Source organism: Chelonoidis abingdonii, chromosome 1 (genome assembly GCF_003597395.2).
Source record: "Chelonoidis abingdonii isolate Lonesome George chromosome 1, CheloAbing_2.0, whole genome shotgun sequence".
Lineage (NCBI taxonomy): Eukaryota > Metazoa > Chordata > Testudines > Testudinidae > Chelonoidis > Chelonoidis abingdonii.
This window is the reverse complement of record NC_133769.1, coordinates 98,070,647-98,076,735: the sequence shown is the minus strand read 5'-3', so window position 1 is coordinate 98,076,735 and position 6,089 is coordinate 98,070,647.

The window sequence follows — 6,089 nt, the reverse complement described above, 5'->3', positions numbered from 1 at the left end:
AATTTCTCTTTGGTATTATTTTTCCCCCTGATATAAAAACCCTTATTTCCTTTAACCTCACTGGCTAACATCAAATTGATCATATTGTTTTACTGTACTTATTTTTCCCTGCAGATCTTGTCTAACTGTCCATTTTTGTTTTGTTGTCACACCCAGCTTCCACATACAATTTTTTGGTCTGTTTTTCTTCCAGTTTTTAGTTGCCTCAGGAATTAGTTTTATGCCTTATCTCTGGAGTCTGATAGGACTCTTCAGCTTTATTATACAAGACTAGATTTTAATAATATTTATTAGATTTCTTAATTTCCACTAAACTTGCTGTCTTGCACTCTAATGCTGCATCTTCTGAACCCATTCCTTAACAATGTCAGTGGAACATTTCTGGGATGCAGACAGCCCAGCAGATCCAGGCTATTTTCTCTCAAATGCAGAGCTGAATGTTTCAGCATGCCGGGTTACCTATTTCTACACTGCAGATAAGTCTTGTTGTTCCCATAGCAATAGGTCTGTGCAAGGGTGAGATAATCCTGATTTATTCTGACCAACCGTATTTAATGTAGTTCTCAAGGTGCTAGGGGAATTCAGGGCCTGCAACTTGTGAAATGGACCCTTGCCCCTCTGATGGATAAAATATAGTTGGGAGGTGGGGTGGGGACATGTGCAAAGATAGTCAGCACCTCGTTACGGGAGGGCAAGATGGCAGCAGTTCTCAATGAACCTACGGTGGGCTCTTGCTCGACAAGCCATCTTTTAATGCTGATATTGCCAATTAGAACCATGTGTCTAACCTTCCTTTTTGAGAAGATTACTTGAGAAGATTGCGAGAAAGCAACTCTAGCACTTTTTGGAGTCTATTTCCTTGACCCTGGTCAATCCAGTGAGAGTGCCTCAACTCTGGAACTTGCTTCCCCTTTGGTTCAGCAGAGCCAGAGTTCACTGATCTTCCTGGCACAGCATGAAGCCTATCTTTATGCACAGACTTTTGCTATGGGGTAACAAAATTGGGGCTTTCTCTCTTTTCTGGGAGAGACTGAGTCCTTTGGTTGACATTGTGCCAATTTATTGTACATATTTGTGTCTTTAATGTGTACATGTGCCAAGGAATCAAGAAAGATGCATTTTATGAGTCAAATAAACAAATTTCTAACGTTACATTCAGGTATTTTGTGTTCTTTGGTGTTGCTTTATTTATTCTCACAATTTCAATAACTTCCTTTCTATGCATAAGTTGATCAAAGCTGGGGTTGTTTTTTTTAGTTTGTTTGTTTTTTGTCCCCACCTCCCTCCCCCCTGTCACGGCTACTTTCTTGGATCACATTTTATACAAACCCCACAACATCCACCAAACTCTGCATGGCAGGAGAAAGAGCACCTGTGTGAGTATCTGATAAAACTATACTGTAGTGTATTCTTGTACATAAGTTGTACAGGTAGCTAACTACGTATATGAATTATGTATTAGTGCCTCCAAGGTATGCAGGTATCTGGAATAGCCATGCAACTTCCCATGTGGTGTTCTGCCTAAGGCAAATGAGAATCCAGCGTGAGCATGTACCCTGTCATGTGTTACTGTCAGCACAGACCTGGTGCTGAAATCAGAAATTTGTTTCCAGGAATTTTTTTAGACTCTAACCTTATTCCCAGAGGATCCTCTCTTCCTCCCCTCACTGCCCTTTTGTTAGAGATTAGACTTGCCTTCTGTGCAATATAGGAAGATCTTTGACAGATATTTGGCTGTATTTGTTAATGGATGTCTGAGCAGTTAAAATTCCCCATGAGTATAGTCCCCTGTGGTTTCAAGTATTTTGAGAGTTGCTCCATATTTTTTCTTTCTCTCTCTCTTCCAGTTGGGTAGGCTGTAGCAGATGTCCACTTCAGGTGTGTGGGGTTTTTTTTGTTTTTTCTTTTTCATGCTGCTCTCTTCATGGCTGAATTGTATCTTGCTGCTGTTGTAAATACTCTTGACAAAGTGCTATCCTTTCTTCCCTCTTCATCTCTCCTATGTAATTTGTACTCATCAATAATGATATTTAATGTGAGAGTCAATCACCCCATTGCCTTTCAGCTATCCACACTAGATCATAATTGCTGATGTTTAAGTAACTCTTCAACTCTTCTTCCTCATGAAATACTCTTTTTTTTTTTGTGTACGTGAAATACTATTTTTATTCCTGATTACATTTTGCAATGATTCTATTGCCTGTCTGACTCCTGTATGTTGAAGGACACGAAAAACTACTTGAGATAAGCATGTCAGAGAAAAACACAGTTCTCACTCTCAGGTTGGGTGCAGCAAGTCAGATACTTTATTTTCTCTAGCAATTGCATGGAGGGAGAGAGCAGAACAGGTCTCTCTCCAGGTAACCAGTTACAGCAAGCATTTATACATTTTGTTACATACAATAATGGGTGACAGCTGCATTTTGTTTATACATATGTCCTCTTGATATCTTATTTTCCTCAACAATTTAGACTATAGTCTACATTCCATACTTATCTAACACAAGGTCACAACAACTTGCCATATAGCTCTTTCCCATTCACCTCACACAATCCTTGCTTCTACAAATCTGGCGTTATTAGGGTTACAGCTAGCCTGACTTTCTCACACAAGGGGACTGTTTGAATATGAAATCCCCTTCAAATCCCTGTCAGTTCTCTCTCTATTTCCACAAGCAAAAGCTCCTCCCTTTCCTATCTGTGTTTTCAAGCCTGCTTAGCAATCATTGCCAGTTCACAACTTGGGAGGTGTGCACTCCTTATGCCTAAATGGCAGTAGCCTTATCCAGTTTCCTTGTCATGGAAAGCATATCAATGCTCCATGAACCCCAAACCATCTATATCTACTAGCAGAGGCCATCAGTTGGTTTCCATTGTCAGTTTTCTTCACTTGCACTCTCCCCAGCAAGAATCTTGAAGAAAACTGATAATATTGACCTAATCTTTCCTTTTCTTCCTCGCTCCTGAATACCATTCTTGGATTTTTTTTTGTCCAAATTTCCTTAAAATTTTGGTAGGTGTTCTCATGTAATCAGTGAGCATTCCAGGAGTTAATGACCTCTTCGTGTCACAAGATCCTATTTGTCCTCAGTCTGCAGAGGAATGCAGGACTATTCCATAGTGAGAGGTTTGGGAAAGGCTGGATCAGAGGTGGTAGGAGGCATGGGATGGATAAACCTACAGTTGTAGCTGCAGGGCCTTTGTGCCTGCAGCCAGGCTGGGAAACATTTTGCCTAACTCTTAGCACAGCTCTAACTTCTGATCTTTGTCTTAAGTTACAAATGTTTCTCTTTCTTCTGTTTCCTTTCCCCTCTGCACCCTACACATCATCTTTAGTAGTGGCCCCTCATGGCCCCTTTCCCTTGCACAGGGCAAAAAGGCACTTTCTGCCAGAGAGCTGTATACCATTACTGAGTCCAGATTTAGAGGAAGGATGGTAATTGCCTATTATGGGCTGAATGGATATGGCTCTAGTTCCTTGCCCCATCAAAATCCCACAGGGAGCAGTGACATAGTTCTCCCTGCACCCTGAGCTATCCCCCTGCCTGCACACAGCTCTGAGCTACCCCCTGCCTACACACATCCCCTAGCTACCCCCTGCCTGCACCTTGAAATACCCACACACAGCCCCATCTATCCTCTCCCTGCACCTTGAACTACCCACTGCCTGCACCCTGAGCTGTTTTCAAAAATTTTTAGCTGAGCTCCCCCACACACACCCATTACCAAAGGGATAGAATCTCCTTCAGGCAGTTTAACAGCCATGAGAGAGGGAGGACTAACATGTTGTGCCAATGCAAGAAGCCAAGTATCCACACACACAGACAATGTACTAACTGCAGTGGCTTTATGCTGATGTAACTTATGTTGACCAAAGTTTGTACTGTAGACGTGGCCTTAGATATACAAGGCAGTAAGCACCACTAAACCATAAGAAGGACTAACATCATGGTTCTGTTGCTCCCTGTTCTGCCAGGGCCCTAGTACCTACATAATGGTCAGACCAGCACTCCTGCTAGCAGAGCAGAATGAGAGACTCAGCCTGGAATAATACAACTTACACTAGATCATAAGAGTGAATGTTCTTTTGGAACAATCCATATCAGAAAGTCCTTTTACACTGAGGCCACGTCTACACTACGGGATAATATCGAATTAGCTAAAATTGGTTTCTTAAAACTGATATTATAAAGTCGAGTGTGCACGTCCACACTAGGCACGTTAATTCGATGGTGTGCGTCCATGGTCCAAGGCTAGCATCGATTTCTCTTGACGGTGCAACTGTGGGTAGCCATTCTGTAAGCTATCGCGCATAGTTCCCTCAGTCCCCCCGCCCCTGGAATTCTGTATGAGAGCCCATGCCAGGCAGAAATCATTGTACACGGTGGTCTGGTACAGCCTCACCCCTTGCTTTGTGAAGCACAGACAATCGTCGCGCCTTTTTTTACTGGGTGAACTGAGCAAACCGCCATAAGCAACAAGCATGGACCCTGCTATGATCAGTAATGCTTCGAAACCTTTCCACGACTCGCCACTCTCGTGCTGTCTTGCTGAGCATGAACTGCAAAGGCAGGAGGAATAACAGAAGAAACCGCTCTGTCTCAGTTCGAGTAAAAAAGGGAGATAGACAGGTTGGGTTCAAAACTTAAAACAAAAGCCCAACAGATTACAGCGGAGGTTCAAGGATTTAAGATGGGAAAGACTAAACAAGTTTTGTATTGTGCGGTGGGGAAAGCTAGAGAAAAGTGAGAGGTTAAGGAAAATAGTAAGGAGGAAGATGAGAGTGGGGCATGAGGGATTTCAGGAGATATAGAAGCATGAGGCCACTGGGGCAAGTGGAGAAGATTAGAGAGGAGGAAAGAATGAGAAATATCTGCATCCTGTCAGGGAGAAGGAAGAGAGTGTTATGTGAGGAGAAAAGGGAGAAGGGAAGGCTAGACTCATACAGACTGGTCACGTTTCCTCTAGCTTTCCCCGCACAATACATGTATTAAATTTGTCTTCCTTCCTGACCTCGTGTCTAACTACTGTCCTGCGTTTGTTTTAAGTTATTGAGAAACACTGTCTACAACTGGACTGTCCTGGAGTTCCTTTCTCATTCCATCCTAGACTCTCTCAATCTTGTATCAGAGGGGAAGCCGTGTTAGTCGGATCTGTAGCAGAGAGAATCCTGTGGGCAACCATTATAGACTAACAGACGTTTTGAGCCTGAGCCTCATGGGTGAGATACCCACTGGTCAGATGCATGCGTCTGACCGAAGTGTATTCACACCACGAGCTCATCTCCAAATCACGTCTTTAGATCTATAAGGTGCCACAGAATTTCTCTTCAATCTTGCTTTCACCTCTTCCACTCAACTGAAACTGCTGTTGTCAAAGTCTCTGTTGACCCTCCAGCCAAGCTTGAACCTTACTTCCATCTTCATTCTTCATAACCTAGCCACTTCAACACAGTCGACCATGCTCTGCTTTAGAATCTTTTCTCCCTTGGCTTTCTGTGACTGTGTTCTCCTCCTGTTCTCCTGCCTCCTCTAACCACTCCTCTACATGTCTTTCATTCAATCTTATCGATATCGCTGCAAAGATAATTTTCTGCACTCACTTTGAAAAATGTCCATCTTCTCTTTGTATTCCTCCACTGTTCCTATCTGTAATATATCAACGCATAAGCTACTTGTCTTCACTTTGCAGTGCCCTCTAGCCTACCTCCACCCGCAACTACACTCTCTCATCTCTATATAGAAAGTGACTCCCAACTTCAGATTGGCCCATGTGCCAGCCTCTATGCCATTTGTTAAATTTTCAGCAGGCTCATTTCTGCTTTCTTCTTCAAATCGATCCTCAAACTCTCCTTTCCCAGGTGCCTAACAAAAATGTTGACAAAGTTTGGTTCCTTTTCTGAAACACAGCTATCTTGTTTGACAAAATTTGTCTTCATATCTTTGCTACTGCCACTGATGACTTCCAATAACCGATTTTGTGTCGCTTGATCTTGTAACTTAGACTGGAGAAGACGCTATGTCCTGAGGAGAGACTGCATTGTTAGGGTTTGGATGTGGAAGCAGTAGTCTAGCAACACAGCTGTGACA